The sequence below is a fragment of the Odontesthes bonariensis genome, chromosome 24 (assembly GCF_027942865.1).
Source record: "Odontesthes bonariensis isolate fOdoBon6 chromosome 24, fOdoBon6.hap1, whole genome shotgun sequence".
NCBI lineage: Eukaryota > Metazoa > Chordata > Actinopteri > Atheriniformes > Atherinopsidae > Odontesthes > Odontesthes bonariensis.
This window is the reverse complement of record NC_134529.1, coordinates 5560092-5582965: the sequence shown is the minus strand read 5'-3', so window position 1 is coordinate 5582965 and position 22874 is coordinate 5560092. Positions and strand designations below refer to the sequence as shown.

At 42.7% G+C, this 22874-nt stretch overlaps 1 long non-coding RNA gene across 1 annotated transcript; it reads right to left on the bottom strand.

Annotated features, from left to right (window-relative positions):
* Positions 1–20821: 20821 nt before the first annotated feature.
* LOC142375010 (uncharacterized) lies at positions 20822–22669 on the bottom strand. Its single transcript, XR_012768858.1, has 2 exons — positions 22513–22669; positions 20822–22468 (listed from the first exon to the last, which is right to left on the bottom strand). It is a non-coding gene; the product is annotated as an uncharacterized LOC142375010 (long non-coding RNA).
* Positions 22670–22874: the final 205 nt, after the last annotated feature.

Below are 22874 nucleotides of genomic sequence, written 5' to 3'. Positions count from 1 at the left end.
GAAAAATGTCAATTATGTGTGTAATTTTCCTTTCTGTCTCAGAGACAGCCTGTAATCACAGTGTGCAAAACATGCAGTTAGACTGCCTTTCATAAAGAAGAGCCTGAACTTCAATATCACCACAAGCCCTTAAAAACCCAAACTCACTGCGGGTCCGACAACAAATCCTCCCCTCTGTCATCATTTCTAAGATTCGCAGTATGAGAAGAACAAAGTGCTCACATGCATTCACGCTTCGGAATCACTTCTGTTCACCGAAGCTTGAAGGCGTTCGGTCTCGCCTCGTCTCGTCTCTTGCTGAGAGTCAATAAATCTCTAAAGCTTTGGAGGAGAGCGACAGCTCATTGTTCAAGCTTCCAGAAATCATAAATACAAGACACGGGTAGCAAGTTATGGAATAAAGCAACGGAAAACATTCAGGAGTTCATCAACATTCAATGAGAAAAAGTCCAAGGTCCATCAGCACTGGAAAAAATCTAAATCTTACCAAGTATATTTTTCTCATTGAGTATCTCAATACACTTGATATAAGACACAACTGCCTCACAAGTACCATTTCAGCCAGATATAGGGACTTGTTTTAATACAATACATCTGGAATATCTTGTTTAGTGAAAAAGTCTTGAAAACAAATTGTTTTGAGTCATATTTTACATGAAACAAGCTTTTATTTTCATTTGAAGAGGTTTTTAAGCTAATTTCAAGATCACTTTTAACTCAAAAGTCCTAAATATCACATTTTATTTCAAGAAATCTTGACAAGCCGATTTTCACTAGTTCCATTGGCAGATTTTTTGCTTATTTCAAGCAAAAACGTCTTTTATTTGTTGTTTTTTTTTACTTATTTTTGGAGGGGCATTTTTTCCAGTGAGGAAGGCGCTAATTTAACAGTTTATGAGGTTACTTCACTGCTTCAGCTGCCAGTTTGTGTGCAGATACTAAAGAAATGGCATCATTCAGCACTAAAAAAAACCTGAATCTGCATTCATGTACCAACGCAGCCTCAACCCATGAACAGGAAAACTAATTCAGAGGCAAAGTGAAGTGGTGCCTGGACAGTATATCTGAGGAGAATATTGGTTCTGAATGTTGCCTGATAGACAGATGCATTGATAATCTGTTATTTTGAGAGAAAATGAATAGAAACATGATTTTAGAGGCTCTTTTTTTTACAGAGTGTGACTAAAAAACACGACCCCAAAGGTCGTGTGTACAGAAGACAGCTTTGGTGTTCGCAGGATAATCACAACATGGAGCACAAACAAACCCAGTTATATGAAATTCAATGTTTCACATTCTCTATTCACACTCCTGGCTTAGCATAAAGACTGAAATATCTCCCCAAATCGAGCACAGCTTTTCCATTTGAGGAAGCTTCCTTGTTTTCACACCCTGATATCGTTGTGCTCTCCTGAGAGTCCCCCCCCCCCCTCCCCTCACACTCAGATAAGCTCTTCTCCACTTCAAAACGGTGTCTCTGCACTCAGTTTCACTTCTGCGAATACAAAAATGTCCGGCGCCCCGGTTTGAATCTCTCCTCGCAGAGTAAAAACGACTCTGTGAAATCAAACCAGTGCACCCACAGGGAAGAAAGCAGGATTTCATATCTGCCATTCCCGAAGAGAGAACAGTGAAAATCTGAGAGAAGTTGCAAGAGTGCACAGAAGGAGTCTGAATGGATGTTTTGAAGGAGAGCAGCAGGCTACCCAAGTGGAAAAACAAGGAAAAAAATGCTCTTAAAGGCAGTAAAATACCCCATAAGGAGGCAGAATGAATCAGCATAGTAGAACACTTCACACCTTTAAAGCTGGAAAGCTCTTCCTCCCTCATCCACATATGTGCTGTCAGTGTTCATCTGGGCTTTAAGGCCTGCTGGGTGTTTGCTTTCATCTTCTGAGTGTGATCAAAACCGCACACATAACCCAAAATGTTCAAAAATCTCTCATTTACAAAAAACAAATGGTGATTTTGCTTGATTGGCTTCTTCCTGGCACCAAAGGACCAGATAGGATGCAGACATCACGAGTACTCCCACTGAATACGATGCTTGGCCACAGTCAGTTCAAAGGCTTTTGGCTACCTTTGAAACGCTGGCATTCAGTCACATGTTTAGAGTCGTATCAGGTGGAAAAAATTGCACATGCTGCCGTTACAGGGAAGAGAATCACTCAGAGAGCCGAGGCACTCTTTCTTTTGGCATCATGTGTATATCACAGCGGGGGGCCGGCAGGGGACATTTATTCCTCCTTGCTCATATCAGAGAATCAATAAAACTAAAATACACTATGAGGGAGCAGCATTCTTGGCTCTCTTTCAGCAATTTTCAACAGATTCCGTCATCTGGCAGCGACAGGAAACCTTATATACTTTCATTTATTGAATCTCCTCTTGGGACACGAAATCTTATTGCAGTAACTGACCGTACACAGCAGAGTCAGAGGCCGAGACTACCACAATGTGATTCTTAATGCAGTTAAATATATTCAGATTAACGAATATACAGATGATTCTGTTTATATTAATGTTGGAGGACAGCAGTTAACCGACGCTGAAGGACATCTGGTGTTTGTAAGTGGCTTTTCACACGTCTTACCTGCTGTAAACGGGGATCAGAGCCCTCAGTTTGGAGAATCAGGCGGTATTCTGACGGGGAAAAAGCCCGCAGAGGAAACAACACCTCAAATGTCTCATAGCGGTTGTTGTGAAGGCTTTAGTGATTTGTTTATGCTAATGTTTACTGCGTCAGACAGTTGTTTTAACCCGTCTTCTCTGCACGCGGTGGCTGAGTCTGTCAGGAGGTGTGGGATACATGTTGGGAACCTCACTCAAGTTTTTCACTCATTTTTAGTCTCTTGAATAGTATGTTACAATTAGACAGGCAGACTTTTTAATCCCAGGGTATCAGCTGCAGAACACATCCCTTCTGCATGCAATGTCCCTGAGAAACTGGTACAAATATGTATCTACTGCCAGAGAAATAACCCAGATTTTAAGGTCGATGGTGTCAAATACAGCTCAGAGATCTAACAGGACCAGCAGCGTCTGTGTGTGGAACCAAAGAGGGAAACACTGCAGAGAACAGTGAAACTAATGCATCACTGATAGAAGACCAAGTCCCCCACAGAGACCCACTCAGGGAGCATTTTTCTGCTGAGAAAAATAAGAATAACTTTTCACTTGTTATTAAAGATGCTGATTTCTTTATATTTACACAATCATTCAACCCCCACCCACAGATCCCACCGATCAACACACAATTACAAGGTAGAAAACAGTCGCTTATTACTGGTGCTGGACTGGTGGAAGGCTGCTGTGGGACAGCTTAGGCTGTGCCTTCATGTTTTGCCATTAAACACCATTATAGACTCCATTTTGCCTCTTTTACATTAATTTTATGTGACTTTAGAAGAAGCCTAAATGTCTTCCACATTCATGACACATGCAAACTCATTTCAACAAGCAGTCAAAGTTGATATTCCTCCTGCTGCCCACTGGTTCCTCTGGCACAGAGTGACTCAGCATAGTTGGACCTGTTCTGACTTTAAAGCCAATCCTCTAAAAATTCACGAGTTTCCTCAGAATTACACACTTTAAAACCTTTTTTTTCTTGCACATGCATAAACTCTAATGGCCTTAAATGCCTTGGAGTGTAGTTACATATTTTTCCTCATTCAATGAATTTATGAATATGTTAATCTGGCTCCAACAGTTTCTCAACCCAGCAGTAAAAACGGCTCTCCCAGGGTCTGCTCCGACCTGCTCGAGACATTTAAAGTAAGCCTTTAGGATTGAGGGGACAAACACCACAAAAATAAATCTACATACATACACATTTATTTTTTTTGTCACAATAAAAGAGGCCACAAAAACTGTCAAAGGCTCATAAAGCCAAATGGTGTGGTGTGGGGCTGGAAACCAGACCCATGAACCGCGGTATCTCAGCTCCTGGGCACTCTGAGGCAGCCCGGGGGGCATAACAAAAGTCAGTGTCATTCAAAAAGACTACAAAAGGCCAAAGCCAGCAAGTAGACTGGTTCTTTCAATCTTTTATGTCAATCATACAGGTTGTTTGACCTTGGCTTTCTGTAGGTGGTGCTCTGCAGATTCTAATCCTCATTGTAGCAATGATGGTTAGTTTTGCTCATGTTCTCTAACACAAAAAGTGTCATAAGGACATGCTGACAAGGCTGAAATCTTGATTCCATTTCAATTTGACCTGGTCTAAACTGCAGCATAGCTGTGTATTTCCACTTCAATTTGCTTTATAGTAACTACTCAACACATTATTTTTTTACCAAATTAGATTATTTTTCCCACCTGGTTTTACACGTTTAGCTAAACCAGTATTTAAAGGGGAAGTTCAGGTTTTTTAAACCTTATTTCTGGCATTAAATACGTTCATCTACTCACCGATAACAGTTTGGTGGAAGTCGGCGTCCTTCGGGAGATATTTAGATCACTGGAGATCAGCGTATATCCATATAACAGGAGAGAACAGGGCAGAGACAATACAGCCTCTAAATAAGGCATTATCTGTCTTTATTTCACCAATACTTTAAGACCAATGAATGAATGAACGCGTACTATTGCACTGTTAGCTCAGAGATGGGGACTCCAGTCACTGTGACTTGGACTCGAGTCGCTGTTTTGATGACTTGTGACTTGACTTGACAAAAAATAAAAGACTTGAGACTCGACTCGGACTTGGAAGTTAAAGACTCGGCACTTGACTTGAGACACGATGACTTGAATGACTTGAATGTTAAGCATCTAGCATAACTTTGAACTTTGTTCGTCATTTGAAGATCCATTCTGACCAGTAAGTGCTCGTCAAATTAGCTAATATTCTCCTGTTAGCCTAGTCAGTAGTTAGCTAACGTTAGCTTGATATGATACGGGGTGGACAGGTTGGACACATTGGCCAATGATGTTTACTGACAGTTACTTATATCTTTGTGTTTTCACTTTATTAAGATCAGATTCTGCAGGTAAAATTGCAATAATGTGACTTTGACTTGACCAAGAAAAAATTACTTGAGTCTTGCACATATGTGACTTGGTCCCATCTCTACTGTTAGCTCAGAGCTGCCCTGTTGTTGTTATCCAGGGCTATCGTCTAGTGGGATGACGTTATCGCCACGCGCCGCTGTAGCACAGCTTATTCACTCCGGTAAAGACGTCCGTCGTACTCAAAGTCGTCGTCCATGTCGTCAAAATCTGATAAATAGGTCAATTTGTCCGGTTAAGTTAATTTCTTTAATCCTGATTTTGAGTCCCGTTCTGTTAGCCTCGGCCCCTTTATAGGCCTGCTTAGTTGAACTGTTGTTTTGGCAGCATTATTCATGGTTTTGAGGGTAAATAAAAAAACATTTTCGAACAAACAGTACCTGCATCCTTGTTACCGTACTGCTTGGTCCTTGAAAACTGGTAATTAAAGTGCATATGTGACAAGAGAGGCCGCTGAGGCTGGCTTTGGTGTGAGTGTTTTTCATCTGAGATCATTTGGATGCGAACACGAGTTTCCCATTTCCGCCGTCTTGTCAGGCTGATGTTCTCTGTGAGCCAAAAGGCTTCAGTGCAGCCTCCATAACTGCAATATCTCTGCCTTGATTTAAGCAAATTAGTTTCATACGCGTGTCTTTAATCCCATGTTTCTGTCTACATATCAACAACCTAAAGACAATAACAGTGAAAACTCTCAGGCATCAGATCTGACAGATACTTTAATCATCTCACAGTGTGTTGGTTACAGTGAGAGTGGAAAACCTCTCACTATATATAAACTTTAGTTGCTGTTGACTTTGATTTGAGCTCCTCCCAGCAGAGAGGTATAAATGGAAGTGCTGACATGGTTGTAGGATTTGAAATTTATCTTTGTTGACAGTTTGTTAGTGTGGAAAAAGGTTTATTTACGCACCCTGAAATGGAAACTTCCTCAACGATAACAAGTGTTCTCGTTGCAAGCTCAACTTTATTCCACAAGCAATCAAAGTTATCTGTTACATGTTGCAATTATTTATTTTTCACTATTGGTGCCGTCTCGGGCAAGAAAAGGATCAAACTGGACTTTGCTGCTTTGGTTTTAGATGAGACTGATGAGATAAGATCATGCAGCTGTCAGGGTGCGCAGGAGCTGCTGAGATTATCTAAATGAAGGAGGAGACAGGAGGATAGAGGTAAATAAAACTGCTGGGAAAGGTCATCCAGAAACCCTGGAAGTATATAAATGTGGTGGAAAGTAATCAGAAGAACTCCAGGTGCGGTAAACAGGACCTGAGACAGTAAACTGAGCATACTCTGGTAAACTTTGTTATGTTTTCTATGTTCTATCACAAATAGAACATTTATGTATGAGATTTGGAAATCATTGCATTGTTTTTCCATCTATAATTCACACATCCGCCCAACTTTTTTGGAATCGAGGCTGTGCAAACATCCAAGCACAATCATTCGTCTCTGTGTGTCTAATTCCAAAGTGTATTTTAAAAAAAAGGCAAATGCTAATCGTGGTGATTTGTAAATAGGACACATCCTTATTTAACTTGCTTTGAGTGAATAATGAAGGGGGGCCATACTGGCTCAGCTTTAGCTGACTGAATCTGCTTTTTAATGGCAACATGACAGCACAAAGCAAGGCTAATGAAGATATATCACGGCTTCGTACGTGTCTGCATACTCAGCGTGTTGTGTGTGTATTTCAGACAAACATTAAGGATGACCAGGGCAAAAATATCAGAGATGTGCCGGTATTTTAGGGGAGACCTGTGGGAATATGGATTTCATATGGTGCAACAACATGATGGACTGTTCTCTATTGTTCTCTGTTGTGTTCTGGGGATAAACCGTGTATCTGCAAACATATACAGAGATGCACTCGCTCTGTTATCCATCTGTGTTTCTATTTTTAGACGGTATAACATTGAGGTGCATTTTCTACTTCGATTCCTCAGGCTTAATAATTGGAATATTTTTTAGGTTTGAGCTCCCTCCTGCTGAGAGGAAACCGACTTCCACAATCCAAATCGGAACAGCCTGACGGCTCAACCAAAAAGTAATAAAGTTGACAACATGAGAACAACAATCCAATCTCTCTTCACTCACTGAAAGTGCAGCGTTAAGACTGGAGGCCAAATGATCAAATAGAAAGAAAATGGCCCGAGTCCAGGGAAGGTTATTGTGTGAGCGAGTTTCTACAAAGGAAACAGTGTTAGATCAGTGCAAAGCTTATCAGTCACAGCACAGATGCAGCAGGGGTAAAAACAAGTGTACCAGCACACCTGTAGCAAACTGCTAAACACATAGATCAATAAAAGGGAAATAATGTATTAAAGAGTAGACAAAGAAACCCATTCAACCAGTTACGAACATACCTGAGATAAGTGAGGAATAACCATTAAACTCTGATCAGAGGAGCTCTGAATCCTGCAGGTGTTGGATAGTTTCAGGTGGAGGCTGACCATCCAAGACTCTGAATCAATGTTAAACTGGATCCTGAACCCGATGAAAGCAGGACCGGTGCTGTGTGAGATCGACCCAGAAGCCTGGCAGCTGCTTTCTGGATCACTTGTGGGCAGATCAGAGCGAAAAGGGACTCAAGAGTCGTCAATGTCAGTTAGGGTGGTGTTAGAAGGACACGGATGCGGATATTCAAAAAAGCAAAGTACCAAAAGAAAGCGCGGCTGAGCCGGATACAAAAACCTAAACTGTGGAATGATTATTTAACAGAACTAAACAAAACACTTGGCAGGTGACAGGTGAGGGACGTGAGGCTGATGGCAGGGCAGGAGAGGGTGGCATGACATGAAACTAAACACAAGACCTGAACCTAAAACATGAGAAAACTAAGAAATGATTAAAACGGGAAAAACCAAACATGACCTAAAACATAGTCCATGATAGTCAAGACGGGATGAAATAAAAGCAGGGACAATCATTTCCGTCTCTTAGCGTTATTCTTGGGCTCTTCAAATACCAAGATGATGCAAAGTGGATCCCACCGAAGAACACAGAAAATCAAGACTCTGTCACCTTTGGGCCTAAACCAGTTGGAGAGGAAACAGGCACCCGTTCAGGTGTTCGTCTCTAACGGTAACTTGACAGCCACTCAGTCTTTTATAGACCTGAAACTCAGCTTTCCACTGAGGGACATAACAGAAACATATCATCTGCATATAACAGCGGTAGGATATAACTTTTATCACTTATGGCATGGCTCAAAAGAACTGTGAATGGTGCAATCAGCAAGGGGCCAAAAACAGAACCCTGGGGAACGCCTGAAGAGAAAGTTTCAGGTGATGATCTAAAATTAAAGATATTTACTGAGAAAGACGTTACAGAGAGCCATGAGAATCACCTGTTCAAGTATTCTGATGGTATTCTACCACCCTCTATCAACACGTCATTATCCTGGTTTTATTTGGCATTTTTTGGCCTTTGTTGGAAAGTTGCTTGACAGGAAGTGAGGGCAGAGAGAGAGAAGGGAAGCAGCAAAGGGTCCTGAGCCGGGACTGAGGAGCTGTAGCTTCTGCCTTAGACATTATTTACTCTAAGAAGAGCTGTGGTTCCCTTCTTCATCTTCACTCAGCAGACTCAGCTTTCACAGCATTTCAGAGAATCAGGTGAAAAACTTCCACATCTGGAGGTCAGATTGTTGGGCCGGTGTTTTCAAGTAGCTTTGAGATGTCATTTCTTTGCATTCAGCTGCAGTTTCGTCCTGTTTTACACATTACAAACTACATGGTTAAGGTCGGATATTAAAAAACAGGTGGTTAATGTCAGGAAAGAGTGCTTAAACACACAGAACGGGTCAGATTATATTAAAACAGAATACTTTATCTGGACTTTGTTGGCTCAGCTTCTGTAATTCTTTGTTGTGCATTATTATACTTCATTAAGGTTGGAAAAACATCATTCTCAGCCCATTAAAACAGACTGTAACATGTGTTTTATTGCAGAAAGCTTTGTGGTATGTAAGTGGTATGTTTATTAGCTTGAGCCACATGGGAAATTGATGCTTTGTGGTGCCTTTTGCATTGAAAACAGATGCAACAGGCTCCTGTGAGATGGGTTCTGCAGGTTTACACACACGTTGTGAAATGGATACTTCTGTCTGTGATGCGTGCTAATCACACACAGACATGTTAACTTGTACGATTGGGCACAACCAGCTAACAGCTAATGCAACAATACATTCACACTTACTGTGAATGTGGAAGCTTTAATCACACAGTCCTAAAAGCAAAATCAAAATATGCTGAATGATGTCGTAAATAAAAAAGCGAATGTCTACATCAGGAGAAGAAAAGTGAGAGCTTTGTTTCCTTTCTGTTTCGCTCTTCACCTTTTGTTCCTCCTCTCACTGTTCCCTTGATAACAGCAGGCCAGACGAGCATGCATATGTGCGCTCTGTTCAGGCATTCAGCAGGTGTGCTTCTGCATGCTTTGTGTGTAACCGCTGGCATGCCTCTGCTCCCCTGCCAGCTCATGGAGGATGCTGTGCAGTAAATCTGCATCGAGTCTCACTCCTTTCTGCTGCTGGCAAAGTGCAGAAGACTGTATTTATCCATTATTCACAGCTTGGAATGTCTTCTCCATGTAAAAGTCGGATGCTGCACGTTGCTATCGGACTTCTTAAAACGATTTTAACTCTTTTGAGTGGAGGGTTTTTGAATTATTCCACTTTTCAAGTATTTTTAGTGGTGTACACGGGTATATTGAGTTTGCTTTTCTCAGAGCTAAGTTTCTTTGATTAAAGACCGTCTACCTCACCGTCAGCATCCTGTATTTACCTTCAGAAAGTTGAACCATTAGAGGTGAGAGTGAACGAAGTGACGCCATCCATCCCTCTCCTGCCTTACAGGGACTTTGTGTCCTGTTAAAGGATTTCCCTCCTGCTGCTTTGCTTTATATCTACAAGGCTATGAACATGTGACCCGTGTTGCCACTCCTCTTTATCAGTCACATCATGTGTCAGCGTGGGAATGGCAGCATGAGGGAAGCTGTCAACAACACGTAGCCGGTGTGGAAGAAGGGAAGAATCGCGATGAACCTCATCACTCCAAAACAGACAGACAGACCATAAAGGGTAAAAGTAAAGTAAAGTAAAGTAATACGTGACGAAGATGATCAACTTTGTGGAAAGGTTTTCTGTCCCATGTTGTCTGAGCATTGAAATATGCACCAAAAATACATTTCTTCCAGGAGCATCGAAGTATTCTGACAAGATAATGATGTTGGAAGTGAGCGGCTGTCACAAACAGAATTGGGAAACAACTGACAGGTTTATTACAGGAAGACTCTGAGCATCACGGAAGACAAAGGCATCAAGATGTCACACGTTGTCGGGAGAGAACCCAGATAGAGAGAGAACCGACTGATAAGGTGACGCAGGACTTTAATGAACTCCGAACACACTGCAAAGAAGCCCGAGCTGAGCTGAGCTGACCTGAGCTGAGCTGAGCTGAGCTGAGCTGAGGTTAGAAGACACGAACAAAGAGAACCAGCAATGTGGCGACTGAACCCTGGTGGGAAATAAAACGGATAAAACAGGAAGTCCAACACAAACTGAGCAGATTAAAACTCAAAGAAAACCAGAGACTGAGCAGCTAAAAACGAGTCCAAACAAAGAAATGACCTGAGAATGTTAAACCTGATGACATGTTGGATAAATGAACATTTTGGTGAAACTAATCCTCATAAATGTAGAACATTTGTCATGTTTCAGTCTGTAGCCCGACCAAGAGGCAAAGAAAACAGGAGAGGCTGGAAGCAGGCAGGTGGAACGTTAGCTTCACTCACGAGTAAAGAAGGAAGAAGAAGAAGAACTAAAAGAACGAAGCTACTTTCCATCGTGGCTCGCTTGTTAGGTGACGATGGAGAGAGTGAAGGTCTGTAAATCTGAGTCGGCCTGCAGGCTGCATGTTTCTGCAAACTGAGGCACCATCACGTGTCTCAGCTCAGGGAAAGAAGACAGCGAGAGGACGTCGAGATGAAGACCGAGATGAACAAAAGCTGAAAGCACTCCTCTGTTTTGCATCTTCCTCTCAGCGTTTGGCAGGTGGTTTTAGTTAAAAGCTCGACTGTGAGGTGACTGTTGGGACGTGGGAGGTGATGTGGGTGTGCTATTATTGAGTATGACGCTGCGCATGCATCATTGTCTTTGTGCGAGAGCCATTCAGAGAGGCAAATTATGGCATCAAAGGAAGGTCATCTGCATATTCACGGAGAGAAACGGTCAGAAAAGCTTCTCTTTGATTCAAACTCGCTCCACAGAAAGGGTTCATGCACGAACTTTACTACGAATATGTTTTAAATCAGTGACATCAGGCCCGCTGTGTGAAGGAAACACTCTGCAGGGGGATTAAAAGCAGATCTCAGAATCAGGCTTTCTCATCTCTGTGCTTCACTGAGCCACAAAGACGGAGATGATACTTACATAATGAATAATCTACAAAATGGATGATAATCTGGAGTCAACACAGTGTTTACAGAACACACACAGTCAGGAAAACCACCAAAAGCACTAAATTGTTAACGTGGAGATTCTTTTCCGTCTCCAGCACTTCTTAAAGCTCTAAACTCAAACACTGGAAGCTGATTGGTTGCTCTGTTACAGAAAATATTTGGTCTTTGAGGACGTGAACGTAGTCACAAAAATAACCAAAGAAGCCTAAAGGCGGCGTCACTCTGACTGAAGACGGATGCAGAGCCACAATCTCAGCACTGCGGTGCCGATGGGTGGATGAGGGGAAGGTGTGTTGGCTCATGATTAAGCAGGAAGTCGGCAGGAGTCCCACCACAGACGCTGCCTCCTTATCCCATCTCTCAGTCTTCCCTCCGTGCCTTGGTTGCTTCCACCAGAGGTGCAATCAAAGGAAACATGCATTTATTGAACATTAAATCAACTCAGCTGCATCATAGCCCGATTGTTTGCTCAGATGAGCCTTTAGATCGAATTTTCAGGGCAAGATACACGTCACAGATGTAAAAAAGTCCTCATTTGCAGCTCATTCAGCGAGCCTCGTCTCTCCTTTTGATGCACTTTAGGAACAGAAACATCCTTCAAAATGTTTTTGGTGAGATCCATGTTGAAAGGTTGCAAACTGAGTAAAATACCCCGGAAATATCTAAGTGGGAGCCATGATAAGAGCTGATTGAATAAGCTTAAAGTACGTCATTATCTCTTTAAGTGTAAGGCGCAGTGCAAACTTAAAGCACAGCTTATTGTACGTGTGGTCAGATTCTCCATCTGAACAGCAAACCGGCTGTTTTTTTCATGGATTTTTGGATTATCTCATTTTCTAACATTAATACAAGTCTGCAGTTTTTAATGTTCCCTTTTCTTTCACTTTCTTTGCTGTTGTCTTGCACTCTGCCACTGAAGTTTAAAAAAAAGAGGCATTAGCTTAATTTGGGGTTTAAAAGCTGAGCGGATCAGATAAAAAGAGAAAAACGGGTCAGTACACGGAGGGAAAAAGCACATTTACCTTTATGAGATGACCAAACACAACCAAGGCTCTGCACTGGATCCATCTATGCATCTGCAAAGAGATTAAATTCAGACCAGGCAGCAGCGTGCATGTTGCTCATGTTCTGCACAATAACGTGCTGCACACCTCGTCATCCATCAAACCGTTAACAGGAACACGTTTCCCTGATCAACGGCTCCTCCTTCAGGGCCGACGGGGCTCAGCAGATTCCCTCTTCGTCCTTTGTCTCCAGACGCAGACACAGACGTGAATCAGGGACCTTTGAGGATCACAGATGCTGCGGTTGCGTCTCCTCCTGTTGTGTAATCTGCTGCTGCTGAGAGAAAGTTGTTTACTATTTAAAGCTGCGCTCCATTCTTCCAGTTCAAACCGAATGTAATCTGCGGGCTCAGCTGTTCTGCAGGGAGGAAAAAAGCACAGAGTACAGCTCAGCTGAGTCACGTCACCGAGATGTTTTTAGATCTGGAAGCATTGTAAGCAAAGTTACCATCACTGTGGCCTGTTTTTATTTCTTTATACCTGCCACAGTGCAGACGTTTACAGTTAGAGTCATTCACAGAGAGGACTGAGCAGCAGGCCTGCACAATCCCAAACTTTCCAGGATGCAGTCGGTCTCACACACAGTGACTTCACAAACATGAATGTAGATACAGAATAAAAGAAAAAAAACAGAGTTAGTTCAGTTCTGAGCAGCTTTAAAGTGAATATCTGCTCTGAGCTGCTTTCTCCTCCAACACAGCCTGAACCCTCTCAGACAGCTTTCTGTCCTTTCTTTAAGGAGTCTTCAGGAATAGTTCTCCAGGCTTCTTGAAGGACATCCCAAAGCTCTTCTTTGGATGTGGGCTGCCTTTTGTTGCGTTCTCTGCCAACATGATCCCACACTGCTTCAGTAATGTTGAGCTCCGGGCTCTGGGGAGGATTCATCCCTCCATCAGACCTGCTGCCACTGATTTTCAGCCCACTTCTTGTGTCCTTTGGCACAGCTCAGCCTTTTCTCCCTGTTTCCCTTCCTTAAGAACGGCTTCCTGACAGCCACCCTTCCATGGAGCCCATTTCTGATGAGGCTTGGGCCAACAGCAGATGGATCAGCTGAAGGTCCAGATGCATCTCTCAGCTCCTGTGTCAGGTCTTTGCTGGATGTTTTCCTCTTTCTTAAGGACATCACTTTCAGATCCTGTTCATCTGCTGTAGATAGTTCTTTAGGCCTGACACTTCTTCTTCTGTCCTCCACTGGTCCAGTTTCCTCAAATGTTTTAAGGACACACTGCACACCATGCTGAGATATGCCAAGTTTTCAGCTAACAGCTCTTTGGGAATCACCTTGTTGCTGCACAAATCCTGTTTTCTGTCTGTCACACTGTGTTATCTTTGCTGTTTTTCACTAAAGATAAAGTTGTCTGTTATGTGTCAACACATCACTGGTTCATCCCTTGAGTTAGGAGCCTTTCTATTCTGAAATGACAGTGGATCAGTGGTAAATGTCTTAAAAAACAAACACATTCATCTGAAGAACTGGACTGAAAATGAGTGAAAAAGCAGAAAATGTCCAAAGAAAAACTTTTAAATACCTTCAGAAAGTCTGAACTATTGCCCAAGACCACTTTAAAAGATTACAAGAGAGTCTGGCTGCTTGGAAGAATGACTCATTTCCTCCTCTTCAGCCCTGTTTTCTGAGATCGGTAACACTCAGTAACCCTTGAAGCCCATTATTACCATCAGACAGTAAATAACCTGAACATTAGTGCAGACACAGCAAACCCAGCTCAGCGAAGACTACTGTGTGCTGGCAGCGAGACACCTGATGGGCCCAACGGCTGACAGATCACATCATCTCTTTACATCTGGAGAACAGAAAAGGTTTGTCACAGGGATGCTGGCAGCTGGATGGATGATGTCGGTCCTCACAAACCAGAGACCCTGAATGGACTTCAGATCAATCGTTTTCCGGATCCTCGGCTGAGGGTTTCATTGAGAAACTTATGAGCAGCTTTAGAAAAACACACAGCGAGATGGACAAGGTCAGAGCCTTACTTTAGTCGTCTCCATGACAACAAGAAAATACCGCAGTCCTGTATAAGTGCATTATGCATCTGAAAGTCTTCCTTTTCTTGCCCTTCGGTGCTGAAATGTTAAAACCACGAGTCGGAACTCATTTGGAAATCAGGAAGGTTCTTCACTGCATTTAATGAACCAAATAAGTTTATTTATTCATGTTGCACCAATTCACAAAATGTGCCATCTTAAGGTCAATAATATGTCCAGACAAAGATGCCAACGGGTCACATTTTCCAACCTGAGCCCGTACCGGTCAGCGGCCGCCATGATGAGAGCCTGAGGAAAGGAGCTTTATTACATCTACATTTATGGCAACATGGTGGTTTCTTACACATTTATACCAACTGGTATTCACTGGGTTGTCCACATCTGTACAGCCTGCATGAAATAACACGATGGCAGCTCATTCCAGTTTAAAATAGTTATAGTTTTAAAAAAAGCTGATGAGTAGAAGCGTGGTTTGTTTCTTCAGAGCTCACCAACCCTTTAAATCTTTGACCTGATGACGTTTTCCACACAGATCAAAGTCAGTTGTTCACGAAACGGCGTTTTTTCCCCTCAGTTTAACCATGTTTCTGCCTCTGTCCGTGGTCCTGAAACCCAGTATCTCTGCCTCTGTCTGTGGTCCTGAAACCCAGTATCTCTGCCTCTGTCTGTGGTTCTGAAACCCAGTATCTCTGCCTCTGTCCGTGGTTCTGAAACCCAGTATCTCTGCCTCTGTCCATGGTCCTGAAACCCAGTATCTCTGCCTCTGTCCGTGGTTCTGAAACCCAGTATCTCTGTCTCTGAAACCCAGTATCTCTGCCTCTGTCCGTGGTCCCGAAACCCAGTATCTCTGCCTCTGTCCATGGTCCTGAAACCCGGTGTTTCTGCCCCTGAAACCCAGTATCTCTGCCTCTGTCCGTGGTTCTGAAACCCAGTATCTCTGTCTCTGAAACCCAGTATCTCTGCCTCTGTCCGTGGTCCCGAAACCCAGTATCTCTGCCTCTGAAACCCAGTATCTCTGCCTCTGTCCATGGTCCTGAAACCCAGTATCTCTGCCCCTGTCCGTGGTCCCGAAACCCAGTATCTCTACCTCTGAAACCCAGTATCTCTGCCTCTGTCCATGGTCCTGAAACCCAGTATCTCTGCCCCTGAAACCCAGTATCTCTGCCTCTGTCCGTGGTCCCGAAACCCAGTATCTCTACCTCTGAAACCCAGTATCTCTGCCTCTGTCCGTAGTCCCGAAACCCAGTATCTCTACCTCTGAAACCCAGTATCTCTGCCTCTGTCCATGGTCCTGAAACCCAGTATCTCTGCCCCTGTCCGTGGTCCTGAAACCCGGTGTTTCTGCCCCTGAAACCCAGTATCTCTGCCTCTGTCCGTGGTCCTGAAACCCGGTGTCTCTGCCCCTGAAACCCGGTATCTCTGTCTCTGTCCGTGGTTCTGAAACCCAGTATCTCTGCCTCTGTCCGTGGTCCCGAAACCCAGTATCTCTGCCTCTGAAATCCAGTATATCTGCCTCTGTCCATGGTCCTGAAACCCAGTATCTCTGTCTCTGTCCATGGTCCCGAAACCCAGTATCTCTGCCTCTGTCCATGGTCCCGAAACCCAGTATCTCTGCCTCTGAAACCCAGTATCTCTGCCTCTGAAACCCAGTATCTCTGCCTCTGTCCGTGGTCCCGAAACCGAGTATCTCTACTTCTGAAACCCAGTATCTCTGTCTCTGTCCATGGTCCTGAAACCCGGTGTCTCTGCCCCTGAAACCCAGTATCTCTGCCTCTGTCCGTGGTCCTGAAACCCGATGTCTCTGCCCCTGAAACCCAGTATATCTGTCTCTGTCCGTGGTCCTGAAACAGGGTCCTTTCTCCATTAGCTGAATAAACTCGTGGCCGTACCCTTCGTCCTGGAGCTCGTCTCTTGGTGGTTTTTCTCACTCGTTGAGCAGAGATACGCGAGGATTCTCAAAGACAGTAGATTGTTGTACATTATGTCTTACTGCTTGCTTAGTTTGAGTACAGTCAGATACTTCTTCCATCTTTCCTAAACCTCATGACGTTGGCCAACAATGTCAAAGAGCAGTGCTCAGGAAAAGGCTACAGGAGGTAATATATAGAAACTTAGAAACAGCCCCACTGCTAAAAACCCAGTTAACATGTTATTACAATATATATCATGAGCAAAATCATTGAGGATTTCTGCTTTGAAGCACCAACTGAAGCCAAAGAAAGACTAAAACAGTATTTTTGAGGTGCAATCACAAGAATCTCTCTCTGGTTCCAACATTTATGGCTGAATTTCTTCCATGTTAGAAGTGTTAAACAGAGCGGAGCGTAAACAGAGTGGAGCGTAAACAGAGTGGGCCCCTGTCATCTGCTGGCAGGTGGTGGCGTGGGTGGGGCCAGATTACCATATCTAAAGACCACATTTAATACGTTTATTTCAAGACAGTTTTCATGGTAAAAACCTGGACATTTTCGGAACAATCAGGAGTTTTTAGGGGTCATTAACGGCTTAAATGGGCATTGAAGAGTTATTCTATGCTAATGAGTTCAGTCAGGCTGACTGCTTCCCTTTAAACCTTTGAGTTGTACTGAGACGCAAATTATTGAACTTGTGTCATAGTCCAATACCTTTGGAGCCTTCTCTCTTAAAGTGCCAGCATTTGAAGTCAAAGCAGATTGTTTCTGAGACAGTCCCACATAGACTCACTCTTTACGGCCACTTTACCAGGTGCACCTGTTCAGTTGCTTCTTATCACAAACAGCTGATCGCATGGCTGCAGCTCATTAGAGGCTGTGGCCATAAATAAATAATCAGGAACTCTTGTGAGTATCATATATTTTATTTACGTAAAAATATTAAATTATAAATATAAATGATGCCTCTCATAATTAGTAGACTAATTGATGCCCCCCCCTCCCCCTTCACTAACTTGACATGGAAATGAGCTGTATAGAAAACTGGCGATTTTTATTTATTTATTATTATTTATTTTTCATCAGAGTGCGCCCTGGGCGGTTGCCCACGTTGCCCATAGCAAAAAACGGCCCTGGTCCAAGGATTCTATTAGTTCCAGAAATATACCTGCTTTTGATCATGGATCCACGTGTTTGTCCCGGCTGCCTCTTTGTTTGGAGCATCCCTTGTGCGCATTCTCAACAATTAGCGCTACGCGCTGCAATTTTCTGCGCTTGCAAAGCTCATTTTGCGTAAAAAGGGTAAATTTAAATTACAGTTACTTTGTTTCATAGAGAACCCCCACAGGAGTCTCACAATGAAACAAATTAATCCGGTCGCTGCATCTACCCAAAATGTAATTTTTCCGTCGGCGGAACTAGCGGAAATGTCATTTTTCCGTTCCGCCGCTAATTCGACTGCGACTGAAATCGAGCCTCGTCAGACCAGGCAGACCAGGCCAACTCCCGATGGGACATCCCTCTGAAAGCGGATCCTGTGGGACTTCCAGTTTCTGACTAATAAGCAGCTGTTGGACAACAAACCTGCTACAGTGGGGGGCAGAAGACACAGCGATCCCACCTGAACACAAGGCTCCAGCAGCTTCTGATGAATCTGAATCAGGAAAGCCACCTGGAAAGATGGAAAAAGCCTTCAGACAGAAAGAAGCATCACAGAGTAAAACAGAACATAAACCACCGGACAGGCAGGAGCACTTCAGTGGGTTTTGTTTGGAATCTGTTCACTAAACCTTTATTTATATCAGACTGGCATCAAAGTGGGGGATGAGGGCTTTAAGAGCCTTCAAATATATCCTGAAGTCTCATCTTCTTCGGCACAGAAACAAACACCCTTCATGCTTTAAGTAGATGCTGAGCTCAGGCTTTCTCTGCTTTCAGGCTCCTTCTGGCTTCAGCGGTGATGTTGGCAGAGAAGGACTGACTCTCAGAGCCCGGCTGAAGGTGTTTGGATGCTGAAACAGAGCCTGAAAGCCATGAAAAACACACACCAGAGTAAAACATGTCATGAGGAGAAAGATTTCAGGTGAGAACAGAATCAGAAGCGGTTTGACTTGCATCGCTGTGGTCCTCTGCCGCCCCCTGGTGGTCCTGACAGGAACTTACACACAACAAATGCACTCTGAAACTAACCCATTGATGCGCAACATGGGTCTAAAGTGAGTTTTCATTTTCCATATCTTTGCAATAAATTAACTTAATCATTCAATATTCAAGATATTCCTCAATTAACTTGTTTTTAATCATCATGCATCCTTAGTTTATTTTTTCCTTTCTTACCTTTTGAATAAAAACCCTTTTTGTATCACTACCCCTCTAATGCACAACATGGGTCAAAAATGACCCGCATTCATTTTCTATGTTACTTCATGTATGGCTGAGGGTTTCTATGATATATCTCTGAAATAAATTAATCATTAATCATTTTCTATTCCAAGTATGCATTAAATATCTTGTTTTTGTTCAGCACAATTCTTTATTTTTATTTTGCTCTCTTACTTTATGAAGAAGCACAGCTTTTGTATTGCTACATCCAGTTTACACACATGGGTCAGACAGGAGCCGCATGCATTTACCATTTCACATCTAAGTACAGTAAGTATTGTTTTTCAATGGTTCCAATATTACTTTAGAGATTTCTTGATGACAGTAGTGAAAGATAACATTACATTACATAATATGATGATTAGGTTTAGGTTACCTTAAGAGTGAGTAAATTACTTGTCAGAAAGTTACAAATAATTATTATTAGCTAGCTGTTGACATATTATATTTGAGTTAGGGTTAGGGTAGGGTTATCTGTGCTATCTTTTATCATGGTTCTGTTATTTAGTTCTTCTTCCCCTTTGTATTTAAGTTGTTTATTTTGTTGTTGCGTCATTAGTCTTCCAAAGTAAGTCTTGCCGTTCTGGTCTTAGTCTGATAGTTGTATTTGTCTTGTAGTCGTCAAAGTCAAAGTCATGTTTTCCCTATTTACCTTGTTCTTCCATATTCTGTTTTTGGATCTTGCCTATAACCCTTTTTGGTTATATTAAAGATGCTTTGTTCAAACTCCCTCAGCTTGCAGTGTCTGCATGTGGGTCCACCTGCTTTGCCCCAAAAACCTGACAGTATGTGTGCGTGTGAAAAAATGACAAACATGTTGCAAATACTAAATAAGTGTTTGGCCCCACTCACTGCTAAAGTAACTACTTGAAACAAGTTAAATAGTAATAAGTTACTTTGGGTCATTTTTGACCCATGTGTGTAAATTCGACGTAGTCATATAAAAACTACTTTAGCTAATAAAGTATGAAAGTAAAAATGAAAATAATGATCAGTGGTGATCAAAAACAAGATATTTAAAGAATACTTGGACTATTCAATCATAAAATAAATTGATTTCAAAAGATAGAACAAAGAGAAACTCAGCCAGTGTGAAATAACCTGCAGGGAAATGAATGCGGCTCATTTTTGACCCATGTTGTGCATTAGAGGGTTAAAGGGGAACAACAGACGGGTTTCTTCACTCTTCTCTCGATCCCAGAGCCCGGTGGTGTGGAGTTCTGATGATCTAAGTTTTGGCCTGGGTGTAGATTTCCTGTCTCCTTCTGTGGATGAACCAGGAGACGTCACAGTTGAACATAAAGCATCGTGTCAGACCTGCAAACTCCAGTAAACTCAGTTTATTAAGCGTCTTTTTTAGAGATGACAACCAAAGCTGCTCCACAATGAGAGCAAAGCAAGATGATAAAGAAAAAAGGTGCAAACAACCCTCAGAAAAGTGACTTTTAATTTCCCTTTTTGTTCGTCTGATCTTCTTCCTGGACATCCAGATGTTCCAGGTTCTGTTTTCTGACAGCGCCGAGGTTCTGTGGTCTTCCAGACTGACGTTTAAGAACAGCAGGAGCCCTGGGAGACGTGGACTCGTGATGTTAGGCCGTACGACTGCCTTAACTTTCCAGCCGTGACCTCAGAACAGGCAGAAGTTGCTGCTCTTCAGACCAGAGGCGCCTCCTTCTGTGTTTTATATGTCAAAAATGATTCATTCAAGGAGAGAAATGTTGAGAAACTAAAACTGGTGTGAGTTTTATTTGGTTTATCTATCCAAGTGAAGGGAAGGGGCATATTTTGAAGAGATGGACACATTTGTGTGAGAAAAAAAAAAAACTTTTAGGCCTAAAAAACAAAAAAAGTGATGCTGAATCTGTGAAAAATGCTTCAAAAAGATCAGAACTTTAATCTAAGTTAGTATTTCACCATAAGTGTCTCCGATGTGTTCTTATCCAAACTTTGTGAGATGTTGAGGCTGTTTTTTGTTTTCTGAAAACACAACACACCACATATTAAAAGATGTTTTATTCACAATAGAAGTGTAACAAATATAGTTTATTAAAAAGTCTGCTGCTCATTAATATCATTTTAACCCATAAGCTCAGAAGATTTGATATAAATGTCACACGGCTCATCTGCCGCAGCTGAATATTTACAGTTCATATCAATAATAACATTAACACAACAAAACTAATTTCCCCACAAAATTAAAATATTGCATCAGATGCAAACTATGTGCAGTGGAATGATTATCAGCAACAGTTTTGTACAGATACGTCTGTTGGTTTCACACGTTTAGATCTTCTAAAGGAGAAAGCCATCCGCTTAAAGGATCCATGTTGTTCGTGTCGGCCATGTTTGGAGGTCGACAGAAGACCCGACCTCCTCAGACGGGTGGCGTTCTCCTTTAAAGGCGTCGACACAACATCGGAAAATCACCACAGACCGTCCAACCTTTTCATGAAAATAATTCAGTCTGAACACGAGAAGGAGCTGCGTCAACAAACCGAATACATCCGCACGGAGTTAACGAACCTTTACACGTCAGGTAAAATCACATTTTAAATTAGAGAGTTATACCAGAAAACCTCTTTCATTCATATGTCCATTAATTATTCTAATAAAAAAAGACTCCAAGCTTTGATTTGCTGCAGGTAAAAATGTACAACTCCTATTTCTGTATGAAAGCAGATCTGATCTGCAGCTATTCCTCAGCCTGACGCAGATGTTTTTAAATACGATCACAGAAACAGCTTCCTCCGTTTATTCTCAGCTTCCTCCGTCTTCCACCCGACGTGTAAACTGAATATCTTTGGAGTTTAAAGGACAAACTGAGCAGAACAGGAAGATCCACACAACAACCGAAGGGTCGAAAATACACGAAACTGCATGAGAGCACTGCGATAGTTTGGCTGAAAGAGCGGTACGTAAACTCATCCAAAACCGAGTAACCGTGACGACTGGTTCAGCTGCCGCCTTGGATAGGAAAGTCATAGTTTGGCTAGTGTGACACCACCTCGTTGCAAACGTTTCTGCCCAATGAGGTGCGAGGACGCGACGAAGCGAAATGATGTCACTCTGTGGTTTCTCTGTGGTCGAATAAAGCGACGGGACTTTAAACTCTGAATGTTTCTGTAAGCTTCACTCCTCAGGAGAACAAACCGGAGCTTAAACAGCGAGCCGCTGTGGGACACGTTGGACGCATGGCTTTCACTTCTTGTGCTTTTAGAGGTAAAAGAAAAGCTAAATTAAACACACTTCACTTCACATTGGATGGTACATTCATAGCTCGTTTTAACACAGCTGTAAACATCTGCTCATGTGTGACTGCATCTGTGAGCAGAGCCTCTTCTTCTCCGACTGGTTGAGTAAACACACAGCGCCACCTTCAGGTCGGCTCCCACAACCTGCTTATCTAACACAAAATAAATGAAGAGGATCAGAAGAATCAGCTGTAAATAAACGCTAAACTAAACAGATCATGTACAGCGCGATAAAGAACGCAACAGGAAGGCCGACCGGGCGACATCTCAGCCTTGGTGAAAACGAGTTTTTAGCTTCTGCGAGTCTGTAAAAAGCTGACAAACTGATCCTAAAACTTGGCAAAAATGCAACTTTTCAAATAACTGCTCCTATTTAAGTTTATTCATTCACCTGCTCTGTGAAAGCTGGGCCTAACATCTGTAAAAGCTGGGCCTAACATCTGTGAAAGCTGGGCCTAACATCTGTGAAAGCTGGGCCTAACATCTGTAAAAGCTGGGCCTAACATCTGTAAAAGCTGGGCCTAACATCTGTGAAAGCTGGGCCTAACATCTGTTAAAGCTGGGCCTAACATCTGTGAAAGCTGGGCCTAACATCTGTGAAAGCTGGGCCTAACATCTGTGAAAGCTGGGCCTAACATCTGTGAAAGCTGGGCCTAACATCTGTAAAAGCTGGGCCTAACATCTGTAAAAGCTGGGCCTAACATCTGTGAAAGCTTGGCCTAACATCTGTGAAAGCTGGGCCAAACATCTGTGAAAGCTGGGCCTAACATCTGTAAAAGCTGGGCCTAACATCTGTGAAA